At 34.9% G+C, this 21,579-nt stretch overlaps 1 protein-coding gene across 1 annotated transcript in view; it reads right to left on the bottom strand.

Annotated features, from left to right (window-relative positions):
* Nucleotides 1-20,730, bottom strand: part of LOC124353981 (forkhead box protein J1-like) — a 48,082-nt gene extending 27,352 nt beyond the window's left edge. Inside the window, exon 1 of the mRNA XM_046804082.1 lies at nt 20,640-20,730. The gene's annotated coding sequence lies outside the window, so the exon portion shown is untranslated. The remainder of the gene's footprint in view (nt 1-20,639) is intronic.
* Between the last annotated feature and the right edge of the window lie 849 nt (nt 20,731-21,579).

Here is a 21,579-nt window from a genome sequence, read left to right on the forward strand (position 1 = left end):
TATGATGAATTCGATGGCCAAATCGGCAATTACCTACAAAAACGCGTTCAACATACTCCCTGCGATATCCTCGGCAGTCTCGTGCCCAGACCGGATGTCCGGTGGACGGTCGGCATGTGCCAGATATGGGCATTATGGTTGAGGTCACAACAGCTGCTATATGTTACCAGAACCAATCGAAAACCCGCAATACCCCTCATATCCCACGTTGTGGCGTGGTTTTGATACTGGGAACACTGCAATACTGCCATCAATGATCACTTTACGGAATGCTGCATTTGTAATTTATTATTTCTCTTGTTATTTTTTTTTCTTATAGCCTCAGCGTCTTAGCTATGCCGGCTTCGATGTTCACTGGTTTTTATGTCAAAGTACATGATTGGACCTCCCCGGGATTTTAACCCGTGATCTCTCGATTAGAGAGCCGAAACTATAACCATTAGTCAACGGAGATGAGTTTTTTTATGAATTATTTGTATTAATTGTATACATTACGCAGTGTTGTATCGATTGAATTTTTAAATTACACCCAACATAATGTCACGTAGGCCTATGTGGACTGTTACCGTGTACTCTAGTTTCATAACAACCGGATTTAAAAGATGGTTTGAGATTAGAACGTGTTTGGTTTATGATATTTTTAGAAATAGAATCCTCGTTTAGTGAGCAGCTCAGAACCAGAAAGTAGTTAGTTGGAACAAATCCTCTTTATATCGTCGAGTAGCTTTCACAGCTCTTTCTCAAGTTTTCAGACGTCAAGGGCATTTATAAATGTTAGTAATTTTCGTCATTACACTTAAATAGAGTCCCATGTGAGGAATTCTCATAATGCTATCGGTTGTTTATAACAAACTACTTAATTATTTCGTAATACACAGATTTATTAGTAAACTATTTGAGAGAGTGAGGTTATAAGGGTTCATAAAATTTCTCTTCCTCCGACAGAACAATTAGGCCATGGGTAATACACCCGGGTCAAAAAATATGAGCAGAGTTTCATCCTTGACCTACCTGTTAACAAGTACCTTGGAGGCCGGTCATTCCCGTTTGAAATTCCTCTAGAACTTTAACTTTTAAGAGGAATTTATCGCTGATAACAATCCTATCTCATCGACACGTAAGCATTATAGTGTAACTCCCCCGGGGTGGATTGCAGTTCCAGCACGTATTCTAGCCCTCATGGTCGGCAGACATTTCCATGAGATGTCCTTGATAAAAAAAAAAACGCAAGCGTTACTTGTACGGTGGATATGTCGCAGCCAAAGTAGAATGCCATGTCACTCTAAATGTTTTTCTTTTTAAAAGAGCGATCGAATAATTGATCACTATTCGTGGTGACCACTGTCACTCAAGGTTTAACAGTGTGAACTATTCGATAACCACAACGTTAACAGAGTTGAATGAATGCTAAATGAGGTTCGAGAGTACATGACAAGCCTAATAATTAGCTTCGTTGACGATGATCGAAGTCACAGAAGAGGCGAACGTTTATGTGTAGGACATAGCGGAAGACAAGGTTTAGCGTGTGCGTTATGTTGTTTTGAGGGACGTTTCCCAAGTTGTGAGATACGAACTACTCTAATGTTGCCGCTTGTAATCTGGTCCAACAAAGTGCGAAACAAGTTTCTACGTACTGAATGTAACGAATAAAGTATGGTAACTGTCGTAGAAAACTCATTTATATCTCTCATCGAAATACTCTTTCGATTCGATATTCTATATAACTATAGAAGCTTTAATTAAATTCGACGTCTTTATGGTCACTACAGATTCTCGTTCTAGAACAGAATTACTATCGCAGCACGTAAATCTTACAGAACCCCTGTCGGCGTCCCAGTAAAGCAGGAAGCCCTCAATCAATCAAACGTAATTCCAATCATTGTCTAACCACCTTAATTAATTGACCGACCACTAAGGGGGTTCTGGGACTTGTTAGCTCTGCGTAATTGACTCGACTGGCGCGTATCGAGGTGGGGAGGGTGCCTGCGACAGCGCCACCTCTAAATAAAGGATGCAGGTGTAAATCCTGTAGAGAGGGCGGGTGGGGGTCGACGCTCTAGACCGAGGAGATGAGGGGTTTGCATGGGGCCGGACACGCGATGGGAGCCCGGCACGCAGCTTGCCGGCCCGCTACTGAATACTGACCACTGTGATAGTGGTGTGAGGGGGTAGAAGTAGGGGTTGAATCACAATAGTCTAGCTAACTTTTCAGCATTGTATTATTCAGGTTTTATTTTGACACTCGGTGTACCGCAAGGATCGATTTTTGGTCCGCTGCCCTTTCTTTCGTGCTCATACAACGAATGTACCGCAATATTAGTTCGTGTTGTGATCGGAATTATCTCTGCAGTCACGCATCTCACTAGAGAGCATTTGTGATGGAAAGAGAGATGAGATAAACATGCGCGTTGGTTAGGATTTTAATGGTTGACACTTTTCTTTTAGGGCGTTTGTACGTGTAATAATTGTGGTACGATATAACTGGTGCAATTCTTTAAAACAAAACATTCTCAGATTGTTATATTGAAGAACCAGTGATTGTAGTCACTTTCTAGATATTGTACGTTATTGATTGAAATGTAATTTATTACTATTTTAATAATACTGATGTTATTCTTGATTCATAAAAAACAACAATTGACACCATTTCAGTATTATATGAATAAAAAACCAAATAGTGATTGAAACCGTTGACGTAAAATGTAAAATTGATGTAATCGACCAATGTTACCAGTGCTTGCGGAGGTTTAGGACAATTTATAATTGATTGATGGAGTTATATAAAATAGACTGGAATCTCAAGGACAAAGAGTGTGATTATGCTGAATATCAGTGCTGGATTTAACAGTCCCGAACTTGGTGGTGCAGTCGGTGTTCCACTGGGTTAATGTTTTATTCACACCATTTAAAATTTAACTTCGCCTGGTAAAATAAGACATTCTTTACTTTACTTTAAAATACCTTTTCCGAAGATAAGAATAACGGAGAGAAAAAACGTTTTTAGTAGTTCCACGGTCAACTAAGAATTTAACGTAATAAAGTAGTCTATAAAGCATCTTAGAAACACATAATCACAAGCTTAAGATATGGATATGAATCTATACTCGTACAGTGTGAGGTTTCATGGAAGTGACATGTTGTTTTCATAAATAAATAATAATTTCCTTAAATATTGTTGTCATAACTTTCAAAGATACTTAAATTTTATTTAAAAACTGGTAGATTTCTACAATTATATTAATTTAAAAAAGTAATTTCAATTACCTCTTTATCTTCAGCGACTATCCCTTAGGCCTGATTACAAAACTTGTTTGAAATTCCTATTTTAAATGTTTATTAATCCTTGCGGAGTTTTTGTTCAAGAAGATTATCTTTCAGGGAAATACTCTAAAAATATTTTAAATCGTGCCAACAAAAACATATTTCACCAAATTAATCCATTTGTATTCATCAATAGATATTCAAAATAGCTTGTTGCTTAATATATACTTTTCATCATTATTCATCATATACAATATTTAATACCCATTTAATTAGAAATTGTATACCTACTACAAAAGAAGTTGGTTACTTTTAAATTCACGTGTACTAAAACCATTTGGTAACACCTCTCGTTAGTTATACTAAAACTAATTTATCAAAAAAGTTTTTTAAACCTTTTATTTACTATGGGAAATAAATATTACCGGTACTCTTTTAATATTTTTTGTAAATAAATAAATGTAAACTACTGGCTCGTTGCAGCAATTACGGTTTTACACACTATTCCTAAGTACTCACGAACTAACAGTGTGCATACTTCAACTAAACAGAACACTAAAATAAATAAACAGAAATATACGTAATGTTTACATCAGCTTTTGTTGAGATGATTCCTAAACTGCTCTATTCTTCATAGCATTTCCATAATAACACTATGAAAGATATGCTGAATATTTGTATATAGGCTAAGAAAATCAAATAAAATCATAATATAGCCTATATATATCTTCTGTTCATGTGTATGTGACTGAACTCCTCCTAAACGACTGGACCGATTTTGATGAAATTTTGTGTGTTTTTTTAACGGAATTCGAGAATGGTTTAGATTCACAATTTGGTCCACTGGAAAATGTTTGTTTTTTAATTAATTTTTCATTTTGTAAGTAGTTGTTGATTTTGGAGTGTTTTACATTGGATTCGGCAGACTGCGCTACAACACGTAATACCAAGTGAACTGATACTTAACAGCTGTTAATACTGTCAGCTGAAGTTCGTCAAAGAGGCAGAAGCATTTAATATTTAGAAAATTATTATTTTAAAGTTCTTGATCAGTAGTGTAATGCAGATTGCTTAGAAGAAGTTATTGCCTAATTTTCAGTTTAGATTGCACCAATGGTCAATAAACTATATAATGAAATGAAAATACTATTAAACGCTGTTATAAAATACCTCATTGCACAAAGCCGTGAGTGTTTGCACATAAGGTAATCGAATTTGGTTAGATCGAAGGTAAATGAAAAGAGCCGAGAGAAGACGCTTTATGATCAAAATATTGGTTTACTTTGATACATTTTCTTGATCGGACCACAAAGCAAACTCCACAATAATACTAGAAATGTCTTAGACAGAAAATTAATTTTAACATACCGAAAATGATTCTTTATAACCTAATTAGTTTATCGAGGTTCATATCTATAGATTAATTGTACAGAATAACTTATCAAAGCATAAACCACGAAAGATAGAGGCAGGAAATATGGTACATACCTTCATAATGCGCCCAAGAGGCTCACGACTATCAATTATCTCAGGAGTGTTTATAATATGATAGAAAGATAATACGTGAATATAGTGTACTGGTTTTCAACAGGAAATTGCGTGCGGAGCCGCGGGCAACTGCTAGTATTTGTATAAGTTTAAAAAATATACTCTGCAAAGACGATAAAATGACTTGCCAGTATAGAGGTTCGTCATTGCCAATTCTAAAGCAGTCAGGTCCTAAGATGTAAATATTGATTTGTGTGATACGTGGTTTTCCACGTAGAGTAAACCGGGGTAATCCGCCACCAGGGGCAATCGGGCCACCCTGGCTGTGAGCGAAACAGTTAGGAGTGTGAGCACCCCGCCACCACAGTGACGGCATTCCCCCGGAAAAGGATAAACATACTTTACATTTCCCGTTTTGCTTTTCAGATGGTTCGAGAAAGTAAACGAACAACCGATAAGGTTAAATGGACAGAGCAGCAGCTACTTGAAGCCATGGGTCAAGTTTCGGAGGGGAAGTCAGTTTAAAGCATGTCAGATTAATTTTGCATACCCAGGTCCACTTTACGAGATCGAATTAAATCCAATGACACGTCTACGCCGGCCTTAGGAAGAAAAGGCTTGTTCTTTAGTGACGAACAAGAAAAACTCCTATAAAAAAGGGTTTTTGACTTGGCTAATGTTTTTTTTTTTTTGGGATAACCCTGACTGACCTTAGGCACCTGGCATATAGTCTTGTTGAAGAACTTAAAAGTAAGCACAACTTCAAGGCCGAAACAAAAATGGCTGATAAGGACTGGGCGCAGGGGTTTCGTAAAGTGAATAAAATTACTTTAAGAATTACCAACCAGTCTAAGTAGAATTGTTAGTTTCAATAAAGAGGAAGTTGACGTGTATTTTGTTTAATTGACGTCTGTTGTTGACAAATACAAATTCAATGCAGATAGGATTTATAATATAGACGAGACTGGGATCTCGAGTGTACAAAAACCTGGGCATATTCTTAGTGCAAAAGGACAAAAGCAAATGGGTGGTGCAATAAGCTGGGAGAGCGGTCGCAACATAACTGCGATATGTCGCATCAGTGCCTCAGATGCATATGTTCCACCTATGATCATATACCCCATGAAAAGGATGACACCTCTGCTTGAGAGAGGTGGTCCAGTAGAAGCGCTCTACACATGTTCCCACATTGGCCGGTCTAACGAGGACATTTTTCAAAAATGGTTGGAGCACTTCAAGGAAGATCCTGTTTTGCTGTTCCTTGAAAATTACGGCAGCCTCATATTCTTGGACACGTACAATTTTTGCCGTTTAAATCACATCCACGTGATATCAATCCCCCCTCAACCGTCGCACAAAATTCACTATCCCGATATGTCATTCTATGGGCCACTGAAGAAAGCTTTCAACAGCGAATGTGATTTATGAGGGCAAATACATACAAAAAATAACTCCTTACGACATTGCATACACCTTTAATAAAGCCTACATGAATGTTGCTACAATCGAGAAGGGCGTATCTGGCTTCAAAAACACAGGAATATTTCCTCTGGACCTAAATAGATGAGAACGAGCTCACTGCGATGCAGCATCCAGGCATACAACATGTTGAAGATGAACCAGAAGATACCTCGCAGACTGCATTGGACGTAAACCTGGATGAGACTAGACCTACTGCTGCTGAAAACGAGATTAACCTTCTAGGACCATCAAGAGCACTGAATAACTTTTTACCAATTCCCAATATTACAAAGACACAGTTGAAATACAATACTGGCCAAAAATCGCATTCATCAATCCTTACAGGAACACCGATGCAAACCGAATTAGAAGAGGCAGAGTCAAAAAAGGAAAGCTGTAAAAAAGACGCGAAAAGAAAAGAATAGATGCCGAGAAGGCCCTAAATCCCAATGGTACGAAATTAAGAAATCCTAATAAAAATAATACATGCTGAACCTAAAATAAAAACTACTTTGGCAATAAACAAATTTTAAGATAATAAAAAAACTGTTTTAGCTTAAGGTGACTTCTTTACCCCGGTCTCCCCTATACTGATTTGACATCTCCCTGAAAATCATGTTTATGATGTGTGAACGAACTCTCAAACACTAAAATAAATAATAATAAAAAATCATAATATACGCAATGTTCACTTTTGCTTACAGCAGCTGAGCTATACAAAACAAGTGACAGTGATGTACAGTTTACTTTAAGCATTTGACTAAGATTCAACACTTTATTCACCAGTGTATTTTTTATGGAGATTGCCTAAAATGTATAGGCCAGTGGGGGGAAGGTCGGGAATTACTGACTTGTCGTGTATTTTTCCTGCATTCTTTGGCATTCAAGCTTTAAAATGAATCTCGTAAAGCTATCTTATTTTCTTCACAGCTCGAGAAATTTACTGCGGACCGATTCGCTTACAGTATTAAATATATTGTTAGTCTAGCATTCATATCGCAACATTGGTATTACATAATGAATAACAAGATTGTATTGTATAGCAACACTAAAAATCCAATCAAACCTTGGTCTAGCCATATTTCTCAAAAACTGTGATTTTAACCCACCTGGATGTGCCTAATCGTAGGGCTAGCCACTGCAAAAAAGTAATAAGTCAAAAACTGTGGCTGTGTTGTATATTTAATATAATAAAATATTTGTAAACCCTAGTTAATTAGGGTATCACTTAATATAATAAAATATTTGTAAATCCTAGTTAATTAAGGTATTACGTTGGATCACTGAGATACTAACGGATATGAAAAGGACTGTTAGCAGAGATCCGGTGGTCGATGTATCAGTGTGAGATATACAATATGTAGTGTGCTAAACTATCCTAATAAATCAGTTATTCTTAAATGTGTGTGTTATTTAATAAATAACATATTTAATATTTAATAAATCGTTAATCCCATAATAGAAGAAGGAATCTAACAGGCTGTCAAAAACCTTGAAAACGGAATAAAACCTAATCGGTTGCGCTCAACTGAAACCTTGTTGAACTCAAAATGTGTTAAAGATTGGAAGGGGTAGAAAGAAAGTGAGTGTGAGAGATGGGGAATAGAGTAAGTAAAGAGAGTTTGAAAACATTTTTTGGAATCTACGTTGAAGACAACTCTACTATGTTGTAGGAAAATATTATAGTCGGTACAACTTTTTCAACCTTTATATAATCGGGAAACTTTTATTGACCTCCACGAGAATCGAAACCATGACCTATCACTGAGAAAGCCACAGCATTATCCCTATGTTAATGTAAAGGACTTAATAAACTAATTTTCAATTCTCAAAGGATATTGACGGTTTTCAGGAACCTTTTTTTGTAGTAGCCCTCACAATAATTACAAATGATCGCCAGATCACAACAAGATAAAGGATATGTAGTAAAAAAAAAAAAAAAAAAAAAAAAAAAAAAACTATAAGACTGCGTTAAAAATTCAGGGCAATTTTTGTATTAATGTTCAATTTATCCACCATATTTGAGGTTATTCAGTTGTACTTGTAGTTTTGCATATCAGAACTGAGACTTCATGAATTGTTCTGTGTTTCTAGTACCCAAGGTTCTTACTGATTAATACAGTCTTAACATTAACTTATGGAGAGGCAATTCATCTTTTTCTTCAAAATAAATCAAACTTAAATTTCTTCTTTATTCGCTCAGTCAAATTGTAATTGTTTGATATTAACTGAAAATTGTGTTTGTATTTTCTACCAACATCATCTTGTTAGGCTGATGGGATGCTGTTTTGTCGATCATATAACATATTTTCTGAACTCAGTGGACCAGCTTTATATTGTTAACGATCTTTTATAAGTAACACATCAGTTCTGGAATCAGCCATCGACTGTATTCCAAGATTGGATGGAATCATCCACATTGCCGTAGAACATCAACTCTTCATACGTGTTTCAGAAATATATATATATATATATATATATATATATATATATATATATATCTATTATATATATATATATATATATATATATATCGATCATGATGTAATCGACTCCTAGCTGATCGTTCATTATTTCTGTAACAAAGATTTGTTGTATGTCAGGTATCGAACAGGAGTTACACATATATGTAGCAGTTGAGGCTGAGCATGGGAAATAATTCCTATCAGACAAGTCTGAGTTCCGAAATTTTACAAGTCTGAGTATTGCTGCAGTATGTATATCAATGCTACGAGTTATGTAGGACCTTAACGTTTGCATATTTAAATTACGTTATAATTGACTGCTCACGGTTTACAACTCTACAGGGCAGCGTTCCAAATGTACGCCTAGCAAGATAAGAATTTGGTCGATAACGTGGAAGCATCAAGCAGCAGCTTATCCAACTTGATCATCGTTGTTATTAGTTGCATAAAGATCGGAATAGTGCATTTTGATTAGTTTTATTTAAAAGAAGATGTTTGTTTGCAAACTTGTTAAAATTTATGAAACCAAATATTCAGGTAGGCCTAATTCATATAGTTATCAAAATAAATTTGGAAGTTATAATTAAACAATAGACATTTTTCTTCAGCATTAATTGATTACAAGTCTGAACTCTCAGTTCGTCATATTGAGCCTGACAGTTATGTTCAGCACGGTCAAGGCATACTAAAACGTGTCTGTGTTCCAATATATGCGTAACTTATATGTAAGAACCAAATTCTACTACGTTGTGAGTGACAGCAACATATTTAATTACATTTGTCTTCAGCATTAATTGATTACAAGTCTGAACTCTCAGTTCGTCATATTGAGCCTGACAGTTATGTTCAGCACGGTCAAGGCATACTAAAACGTGTCTGTGTTCCAATATATGCGTAACTTATATGTAAGAACCAAATTCTACTACGTTGTGAGTGACAGCAACATATTTAATTACATTTGTCTTCAGCATTAATTGATTACAAGTCTGAACTCTCAGTTCGTCATATTGAGCCTGACAGTTATGTTCAGCACGGTCAAGGCATACTAAAACGTGTCTGTGTTCCAATATATGCGCAACTTATATGTAAGAACCAAATTCTACTACGTTGTGAGTGACAGCAACATATTTAATTACATTTGTCTTCAGCATTAATTGATTACAAGTCTGAACTCTCAGTTCGTCATATTGAGCCTGACAGTTATGTTCAGCACGGTCAAGGCATACTAAAACGTGTCTGTGTTCCAAGATATGCGTAACTTATATGTAAGAACCAAATTCTACTACGTTGTGAGTGACAACCTTACAAGTCTCTCTACTCGTGTCAGCAGAGTGACAGCAACATATTTAATTACATTTGTCTTCAGCATTAATTGATTACAAGTCTGAACTCTCAGTTCGTCATATTGAGCCTGACAGTTATGTTCAGCACGGTCAAGGCATACTAAAACGTGTCTGTGTTCCAAGATATGCGTAACTTATATGTAAGAACCAAATTCTACTACGTTGTGAGTGACAGCAACATATTTAATTACATTTGTCTTCAGCATTAATTGATTACAAGTCTGAACTCTCAGTTCGTCATATTGAGCCTGACAGTTATGTTCAGCACGGTCAAGGCATACTAAAACGTGTCTGTGTTCCAAGATATGCGTAACTTATATGTAAGAACCAAATTCTACTACGTTGTGAGTGACAGCAACATATTTAATTACATTTTACTATTAATAACATACTATTATTTTAATTTAATAACATGTACTGTATTAAATAATATTTTCTGTTTATTGATATTAGATTTACTGACATTGCACACGAAAATAAACAATTTCTTCACTAACGACTTTTTAAGAAGTTTATCAAGTTTAAACAAGCGGCGAGCTTCGCGTGTGCGGTTAGTTCCCAAAAGACTCAGTGAGTTTGAAGATTTATTTTGTTTTAAGTGTTGATTTGGAGTTGTTACACCGGGCACTTCTGGAAGAGGATCTATGGGGTACACAGACATTACTGGGAACCTCGTTTGGAACCAGAGCCATGAATTCTTTCACTAAGGTCGCAGCTTCCTCCTCTTATGTAGCAAATGGCCCAATGCTGAGGATTCAGCGGCTAGGGAACAACATTCCATCCACCCTCAACATCTTTATCGCATCCACATCTGCAATCAAAAGTCGGCTTGCATCACTGTAGCTGTTATTATTATTGGCTCGTCTCTACACCTACCCTGCCTGTGTTGTGTCTCAGTCTTTTATTTTATTATCACAGTTAACTTGCTTGTCAAAACTGTTACCTACGTCATAGTTTACTTCTTGTTTTGCATCGTTCTTGTTAAGCATCTTTCTTTGTTATTTTTATATATTTATCTATTTATTGTTACACATTACTTGTTATCTATTTATACTTTCTTGTTATGCATCTTACAATTCATATCTATTTGTTTCATTATGTATCTATTTTTTTCTTTACTGGTTGCATATTCTATTGTTTTTGTTTTAGTCTACTAATTAGTTTCTTTGGTCAATTGTTATGCATGTAGATAAATTTGAAACTTACTTGTTGAAATGGTGATGCCGTTGAAATAATAAAAAAATAAAAATAAAAATCTCACCAATACCAAACTTATTTGAAAACACAGTATATATACAAATGAATTTATCTAAAGCAAACGTCTGGAATAGTTTGTTTTTAATTTTCGATATTAGATTATACAAGTACGTATAAACTGACGTACAACGCAACGTAGGGAATTTCTTAAAAGCATGTCACGTAAAATTATGACCATATTATATTGTGAATGATAAGTTTAGCTTTAGTCCAGCTTCCTCTTAGTGCAGGCTTATGGATTCTGACGCTGTAATAGACTTGACTCATGTAATCGTCTGAAGAGATCCTTAAAAGTCGGCTATTAAGAAGTTCAAAATAAACTCTTTACATCGTTTTAATCTCAGAGATACATAGACTACATAATATAGTATGATCTAGGTGAAGAGGTATTCTCATTGTCTCGTCAGGTGCACAATTTGAATGCACTACCAATTTCTACGCACTGTTTTTCTACACATAAAGTAGTGATACAGATTCCAGGAGTCTGGTCCGTTACAGCATCAGATTCCAGACACTGCACTAAAAGGAAGGTGAACTGGAGCTAAATTCAATATTCACATTGAATCAAGCACTCCCACATAAATATTAGCTAAATATTACATTACTGTCGAAGGTTTTCTGATTCAGCGTTGCCAGTGTAGTGTTGTGGCTGTGGACACATTTACTGACCAATCATTCCAAATATTCTCAAATTTCTTTTATTGAAACATAATTATTTTCATTAGTCAATAGTTTTATCCGGAAGCATAGTTATATAAAAGTTTACATTATCATCCCGAACGAGTTAAAGAATGGATTACGATGAGATGTGTGCACGCTAGAAGGTGAGTCACAATTTGCACCGCAGCCGGGAAACCCTCTCCTGGGAGCCGGTCAATACCACGTTAAAGTCTTCAACAGACCTGACGTTAGCCAAACACCAGTGATGTAATTAGGAGGGGGACACTCCACCCCCCCTCGTCATGTTGTAAATAAATCATTAGATGAGGTAATTTTAATGTATTATAAATTAGAACAAATTGTAATATAATATATTTATATTTTATACTCGATGTTTCGCAAATGATAATAGACATAAAAATAAGCACGAACATATAAAGAAGCATATGTGCTTTCTTGCTTCGATTAGAGTCTATCTGACTGCACGTGGTTTTATAAAAAAATATATCAAATAATATCTCGAAAACTGTTATTATGAATCTATTTACTATTAACCATTTACTATTAACTAGTTACTATTAACTATTTACTATTAACTTAAAACTTGTCATTAATTTCGTTTTAAAAAGTTATGCCTATGATAGTAATTGAGTATTCATTTTTTTCCGGATCAAAAGTCCACTCTTAGATCCAGAGCATATTTTTATTATTGGTTATAGCATTATAAACAACTGTTTTAATTTAATAAAACATTTATATCTGCAGAGAAACGTATTTTTACGTACAGATAGCAACTAAAATAGTCCTAGCTCATATGTTTCAACTAATATTTAATATGATACGTTTGGAATGACGATTAAATTTAAAAACGAAACATTATTCTTTGAAATTTGTTGAAGTGGTAATAACGGCTTTCCAGATATTTAATTTTAAAAACTTGAATGCTGCCATTTTGAAACGGAAAGTGATATTATTTACTTTATTATTTCTTACTGCCCTTTTGATTAGTTTAACATAGATGCCAAGTTAAAATGTTTTCTTAATTTTCATTTGAGACGTAATTTTGAAAATAAATACTCATACAAGACTCTAAATAAAATGGGATAGGGCATCACAGTTTTAGTAGAATGTAAGAAACCATATGTAGAGTATAAGTACTCTCCAATAGAGCCTAGTTTTCTAACCCATGCATTTGAACGTAAAGGCGCGTCCTGGTATACCCGTCAGTAAAGGTTATTGAAAGAAACATAAGGTCGAATCACTACTTACCCATATCTTTTCACTGACACGAACTTCCCTTTCCACTGTACCACATCCAGAAGTTTCAATGCATCCCACCAGCATGCTGCCAATACACTTTCCATATTGTGCTTAAAATCCCAGACCATTCATAAAGTAACAGATCTCCATTCAATGAATCAGTACGTTCCGTCTCGTTTCGTAAATACCAGACCTAAATGTTTTCAGAAGTGGTGCCATTAAAAAGCTTTGATATAAATGAGCATACTTTGAAGAGCATTAAAAACGAAGGTGTTATGGTTCAAATAATAAAACTTTAGAAAATCGAGCTTAACTTTATTTTATTGCATTACAAAAACGCGTTTAAAAGACTCAAGTTTTTTATGTGCAATATTTTACATTACAAAAGTTCTTCCAGTTTTTTTCTTCAAAAACGTACATTAAATCTTTGAAAATTTGTGTATATAGCACAGTTTTGAGGGTGCAGGCTACAAAGGAAAACGTACATGATCACATGAGTAGATCATAACACAAGTCAAAGTCAAATTTAAAGGTATATTTTATTTTAAATAAATTGAAAACACTGTTTTGTTAGTTCTAATATGGAACCAAAATACATGTAGGTCTAGCCTATACTTTTTAATTGGTTCGCTAATACTTCATAGTACCATCCTTGTTTAAGGGGTACAAATTTGTATTTATTAAAGTAGATTTTTGAAAAAATCGACAGGAAAGGAACTTTCTAGAAGAAGAAGTGTATACTTCTTGTATAACCATCCTCACCATCACTGATAATTCCTTTGTCCGGTTTATATTCACCATTTGATGGATCGCCTCAACTTTCTTTTATTACAAATATAACATTTTTTTTATAACTAGCTATTTGATAAATAATATTATCTACTTTCAACTTTTAACATAACCTAAAAATCAGTTAGTACTGTTTTTTTATTTTTATTGTTGATATATTTGAAAAGTACCTGTATTTGATTTATCTTTTGGTTTATTAAGATCCAGTTATACTATTTTTGTTTACTTCTTCTCATCTTAGCAAGCAGCAACACCCTCAGTGTAGAAAGTCAACGGACAGTGATTAAGAGAATGGTGGTATGTGCGTGCCATAGACACATAGTATCTTCATCTTCCAAACAGTCTGTATGTTAGTGTAACATAGCCTCTTCAACAGCTGACATTACATTACTGCTACAAATGAATAGACGAAGGTCCGATGTGAAATAATAGCACATAACACCTTCATCTTCCTAACCTCATAGCTATGCGTTTTATAGGCGTTACGTTGCATGCGTCTCGTTGGAAGTGTTGGGCACGTAACGCATGCGCTATTGTTTGCATCTTACGTGTTGCAAGTTATAATTTTCGTGTTGAAACCTGTGCTGAGCAAGACTGTTGGGGATTTGTTGGGGAGCTGGTTATCTCGTACGTCACCATGAGTTTACCGGTCAGTTTATTTTTACCTCTCACAACAATTTATTTTGATCAAATAGCATACCTCATTGACTGTTAATAATATATATATATAATAAATACACGAGGAACATGGATGAATCTTCGTAGCACTTAATCTAAGCATGATAGCTAATTTGGTTTCCGAAGGAATTGCATCACGTCACATATGTCTAAGTTAAATATCTAAGGGAGCTTTTGATATTCTGGTAAAGATCTTTATCCAAACGTATTTCACCCACAATTTGACGGTTCCTTTTTTTCAAATAGTCCTTCATCCATGATCTTCTCTTTTTCCTTTTTCCATTTTTTTTTATTACTAAATAAGCCGCACTTATTACGAGAAATCCACTCAAGTTAGTCAAATCAATTACATTTGTTGCACGAAACCGATGAATAAATGTAGACAGAAAACTCTTTCAATAAGGACATGCGTTGGTGCATGCAATTAAAGGCGACATGAAAGGATTGTTGGATTGAAAGTTGAGTTGAAACCGCACAAGTGTGGTCATATTTTAAGTAATCTCTCTAATAAGTAAGTATCACTGAAGTTTAATGACTTCAATGTTCTCAATTTAATCAGGACGGAATCCCCATCTCCTCACCCAACCTCCGCCACTTCTTTGCTCTGAGTACTAAAGCTTCAAATAGAGATGATATAGTGAAATACCCTTTACATAGCTAACGATCCCAATAAATTCCCCATTGGCTAATCCAAAATATCCGCAACGTAAGTAATAATGGTTGTTGTTGGAATGTTCATATCACCATAATACCTCATTTCGATCCACAAGGTCTTGAAGTATTAACAATAAATACACATTTTTTATATGGTACGTAATAAATTCACAGATGTTTCATAAAATTAAAATATTAATTTTCAACCTTGGTAATATTCTTTTGTTACATATGTATTCTTATTACGTTAATTGTACTATATTTATACTTTTTTATTTTTGTAGTTATTTCTTTCATTAGTATGGATTACTGTGTAATTTTTAAACACTTTAGGAAATATAATACATTTTCAATATTGTTGGAAAGAAATTATGACCACTCTCTAGCTGTAAAGCAATTACTGTCTAGTTCCTTTAACAGTCTGAAAATTTAGAAGAGAAGCGTTATTACACTAGGATTCCATCTAGTCAAGTTATTACTTACCATCGCCTACTAAATAATACCTATTTTATTATTACACAATAACTCCAACCAGCTCTAGAAACACAGATTTCACAGAGAAAATGAAACGTAGTAAATACTACTTGAATGGTAAACGCGAATGGACATTTAAATGATTTACATGCAACCGAGTTCAGAAAACTTCCTTTAAGGTCCGTACGTAATTTCGTGCTATATTTACAGGAGCGTTATAGTATACTCTTGTAAATGGCACGCCAACCGCTCCTTAGATATATCCGTATATGTCATCTCCACATCCACTTTGGAATAATTAGAATGTAATACAGTACAGGACATCGGTGCCTTTAGGTCGAGAGCGAAACAGTTCCTAGGTGCACCTACTGATATTGAATTATTTAAGGCTAATGGAGCTGGATTTAAGGAACACTGAAGCTGGATTACATAGCATAGCCTACACAACATATCTTAGTGATAAATTTTTTTAAGAGAGGCCGATCGTCTTTTTGCGTTTCAGTCTGTACGTCCCCATTTTAGTATGGACCACTCACTGGCCAATATGAGGACATTTGTATTGAAATATATTAATTACAACATTAGGCTATTAATTAATTAAATATTTTTAAGTTTTTTAATATATTTGTCAAAATTATTTTCAATCAGAAAAATATGCTATCATACATAAAAGATACAAAAAGTGTGGCCCTCCACCCTCTTTTGCTTGCGGAACAATTTTGGCCTCCTGTGTACGTTCGTATCTTCGGATTTCCTCCGCGAAAAGTATAAACCCCGGGGAAATAAAAGCTTTCCGATCGCCGTTTACTGCTTCTTGTTTCTTAGGTCTATGAACAGTCATGTAAACTGAAATCCGATCAGTAACAGTCACTCATCAACTATATGATGAATATGATTGTTTGTATTGGTTATCATTGGTCGATGAAAAGGTTATGTTTTGTACACATATCGTAGAGCAATGGTGAGAAGTGGTTGTTAGCAAGGGAATACGAATGTTTTGAATAATACAAGTTCAGCTCCATTCATTCACCTTCCACTCAATGTGAGGGATGTGTTGGATCTCTTCAGGTGGATGTTGATTCCAGATTCCAGAGGTCAAATCTGTCACAGCGTTAGACATCAGACGCTGCACTGAGTGGAAAGTGGAATGAAACTGAACTTAACATCCCTTATATTTTCGCAGCACTCGCTTGGATTTTACTTTAGGAAAGAACGGGTTTTATGTAGCATATTAGTGCTTATTTCTCACGTCTTCTCAGTCTTCTGCCACTGTAAACTAGCCGTGCAGTGTTCATTTCAAGTTCCTTACTGTACTTGCACTTGCAAGCATTCGCAGGTTTTTCCGTCTAGTTTGGTTTTATAGTAGTGTCTTGAATAATCCGCCAATAAATTCAATTGAATTCATCACAGGTGCCTCTAGTAGTGAGTACCTTAAATATTAACTTAACCATTGCAAATTGTAATTTCCTAAGAAGCACACACAACTTCAGAGTTATTTGAAACAGGAACATAATTTTGCACCATTCTGAGCGCAGTTTTGCGTTTCTAGACTACAACAAGATGGCGGACATGGCTTCAGCTTATGTAATGCCAGTATATACTTGTAGGCATAGTAAATCTATTGGACTTATGCAGTCTCTGGTGCTGGGGCTATATCTGCGTCTCCTCAAGTAAAATGGCAGAGGTTCCAAAATACAGCTTTAGTAGTTATTCCACCTTTTACCAGGAACTGGCTTAATTAAAAATGTTTGATTTACTAAATTGCAATTTCAGAATTAGTGCAGCTGACATGTTTCATACAAATGGTTTTAGAAACGTTCATATTAAACTTTTATTTGTCCAATAGATTTGATATTACTAAAAGGATTAGTCTAACTAGAAATTATTGAATTGAATAGAATAATAGAAGTTTCATTAAATAAATGAAATACCGGATGTCTCACGAAGAGGTTTAAACGTTTGATTTTATATAGCTTGCCCATTAATGCACCGAACATTTTCAAACACCACACAATTCATTAAATGGCTTTTAAAAATATTCTGTGAAAATTTCAACTCTCTAGGAATTGTTTAAACAAAATGGTGGCGTTTTGCAAAACTATACTTTAAAAACAGCAAAAAACAGTATTTTTGTATAAAATTATTTATACAATTGCAGAGAAATGTTCTAGAGAAATAAAGCATTTCAATCAGAAAATTAGAACATAGCCTATTCAAAAACCTACAATTACAGTCCACAATTATTCGAAATGTAATCCATCCACAGCGATACACTGATAACAGCGCTTAACAAATGAATCGGAAGCTCTTACAAAACAATGTTGTGCTATTCGAGGAAGTTCCTCTTCAACTGGTTGTTTTAATTCCTTATTATTGACGCTACGAGTATATACTCGTTCTTTTAATAACCCCATAAAAGAAATCACACACGGTCAAATCTGGGAATCGCGGGTGCCAATCTAAAAATTCACTTCTACGACTAATTTAACGGCCATGAAGGTTGTCATTTAGTAATCGCTTGACAGGATTTGCGAAATGAGGAGGAGCGCCATATCGTTGGAATATTGCTTTATTCATTTCTGAAACCGTAAAATGAGTCAAAACTTGTTCATTTAAAACCTGTTCATACCTATTCCCAGTCATTGAACTGTCAGAAATGTCGTAAGATAGCAAACCCATTTACAACTTACTGCTGTCCAAACAGCAATTCTTTTTTATTTGAGTAGTCTGTTCAAGAATGTGTGGATTACCGGTGTTGTAATAATTACAATTATGCCTATTTACAGCACTATTGCGGTAGAAAGTGGACTAGTCGAAAAAACAATTTGAGTATGCCAATTATGATCTAGCTCATGAAACTCAATGATATGAGAACAAAATTCCACTCTCCTGTCCGGATCATCTTCAAGAAGATTATGGACTAGGTGACTTTTGTAAAAGTTAATTTTGTTTTTCTTATTTATTCTCTGTACTGAAGACTTTGGAACACCAGTTTCATGTTCAACCTTCCTTAGTGATTTCGATTTACCTCGAGAGCGGAGCGTCGGTGCGCATACTAGTACTTATCTTCCCTCATTTGATCCTCTGGAGTATTTTTTTACGACACTTTTGTAACAAAATATTTGTCCACTTAGTTATTGTTAGATTGCTAGGTGATTCAACTCCTGGGTAGGCAACCTGAAATTGTCTAATTGCTTCTGTAATTTTGCCAAAGCAAAATTTCACGCACAACACCTCACTTTTTGTTCAACATTAAAAAGCCATTTCTCGAACTTCAATATCAGTAAAACTGTAATGAAGGAAATTAGGTTATATTTTTATAGCACAAGCAATATTCTTCAATCAAACAGCTGTTTTCAACAATGAGCGGTAAAACAGGCAGTAATCAAATCAGGTAATTCAACACATAAATTTTTATAGGAAGCAAAGTGGTAAAATTTTTAATATGTCACCATTTTGTTTCTACAAAATTACTGTTAAAGAGTTTTAATTTTCACAGAATATTTTTAAACCCTACTTTATTAATTGTGTAGAGTTTGAAAATGTTCGGTGCATAAATGGGCAAGTAGTATAAAATAAAACGGTTAAACCTCTGGGACACTCGATACATCAAAGTATCAAAACTCATAAATGTGATATAAGATGTAAAAACACAGGTGAGGAGCGAGTTCAAAGTTTTCTTTTCCGAATATGTGTTATATAGTATTCTATTATAGCACTATAGCACAAGTTTACGACATTGCCTTGGCATTTTACCATACAAGGAAATGACATCATAGCCACAAGGTGGTCTTATTCCAGAGGAATTGTAATGACAGAGTTTCTCATTAGGCATACATTATTTAGCAGGCGCTTTTGTATACAAAGACTTCATTGCCTTCTTAAAATATAAATAGCTCGTGATTATTTTGTTCAAACTAGTTAAATATATGATTTTAGTTTGTACGTATTATAATTTTGGATAGCTTTATTTCATTTTACGTTGAACTTAATTTCTACTAATAAATATTTGGACGTTCCTATTTTATAATTTTTACCAATTTTAAAATATATATAATGCATTTTAACACATTTAATTTTAATAAAACATTAGAAAACCACTGTGTTAAAAATGTGTGTTATAATGCGTTAAAAGATTTTGAAATCATTGTTGTATCATTTAACAATCGATCCGATAAATACGAAACCGGACCAAAACATATGTATCGGAATATGAATTAATAATCGCATTGCCAATTCAAAGAATAACAATTAACCATCATAAGAATAACAGACTATACAATTTATAGACTAATTTAATTATTTAATAATTCAGGCAATAACCAGCACAAGACTGGTTACATTAACACCAATTTACATTTTCGTCTAGACAAAATGATAATTACAAACAAACATTTCATACTACATGTTATGTTGGAACAGTGGATAAGGGTGAGTAACGTAATCCTTTCCTTTACAGAATGTCCAAACGTTGTGCAACCTTCTCGGAACACTTTCAATATATCACGTGTTAGATTCTCGTTCCTACTGTACCTATAAACAATTTGGATGTTTTCTCTTCAACAGAGTACAATAATATGATAATATAAGTTATGACGAACAACGCCTTGTTGAACACTTTGCTAGTAAATCAAATACCAATGACATCACTTCACAAAACAGCCAAGTTATCGCCCACCTGCGATATAGTTTTTAGATGACTTGTATTGGAACTTGCATTAATGGAATTTGCAGAAGCATTTGTTGTGGTTGGAAATAGAGAGTATATATATATATATATATAGTGCCCCGAGTGTAGAATATTCCGGGGTATAGATATCAAATATGTTTGAAAGGCCAGCGGACTCACCGATGGGGCGGAGGTTGCAGCAGCGACAGAGGACTGTGGCAAGGCAGGTGTAGCGGGTGGCGGGTTGTACGACAGGTGGTGGAGTAGCCAGAGGAACTGTGGAACTGAACTGGACTAGTGCTACACCACCGACCACTATCGATCCGCCAAATTACCTACACTACTGCCACCTGCATCATGGTCCGGGCCGCGCGCTCTGCTTGCACCCACGTCCTTCTTCGTCTCCATTGACATTTCAGTGGTTTTAAAATTATTCCTTCGTTCCAAATTTATTCATAATTGGAATGTCGTGGTATCTCCTGATTTGACTGAAGCCTTTTCACCTTTGGAAGGTGTTGAGTACAAGCACCATTCTAAGCGGGATAAAAATGAGTTTAGATTTTTGTGAAGCATTTGGTGCTGTTGAAAATATAATTTAGACTCTAGAGACAAGTTGGTCCTTACAGAGAATACTTGCCTTTTTCCCCAAAGTATTCGGGCTGTCATCTCATTTTAATGAAGCCTTTCCACCGTTTGAAGGAGTTGAGGAAGGGATGAGGCCTAAGTAAAATAGGAAAGGCGGTGAGAATTTGCAGAGGTGTAGGATGTAGTTGTAATTAGAGTTTAGTTTCCGGAGATATTTCTATATTCACAAGAATATTTTCCTCTGTACAACATATCAATGGTTGGAGCTTCGGACTGTCTTCTCATATAATTGAAGTGTGCTCATTGCACAAAGCAGCTTATTTATGATTAGGGCAAGAGTAATCTCTGGCAGAATTTGACAAATTGTTTGGAACTCTTAAGAATTTTTGGAATTTAGAGATCGAATATTTTGCAGAGGCAAAGAATACGTTTTTGACTCGAGATAAACTACATTTGATCATCAGTTAAAGAACTAATTGTATGTGAAGGGTTTAGCTGTAAGTCAGCTCATAAGGATGCGATAATGCTTTGTTCT

Source organism: Homalodisca vitripennis, chromosome 2, assembly GCF_021130785.1.
Source record: "Homalodisca vitripennis isolate AUS2020 chromosome 2, UT_GWSS_2.1, whole genome shotgun sequence".
Classification (NCBI taxonomy): Eukaryota; Metazoa; Arthropoda; class Insecta; order Hemiptera; family Cicadellidae; genus Homalodisca; species Homalodisca vitripennis.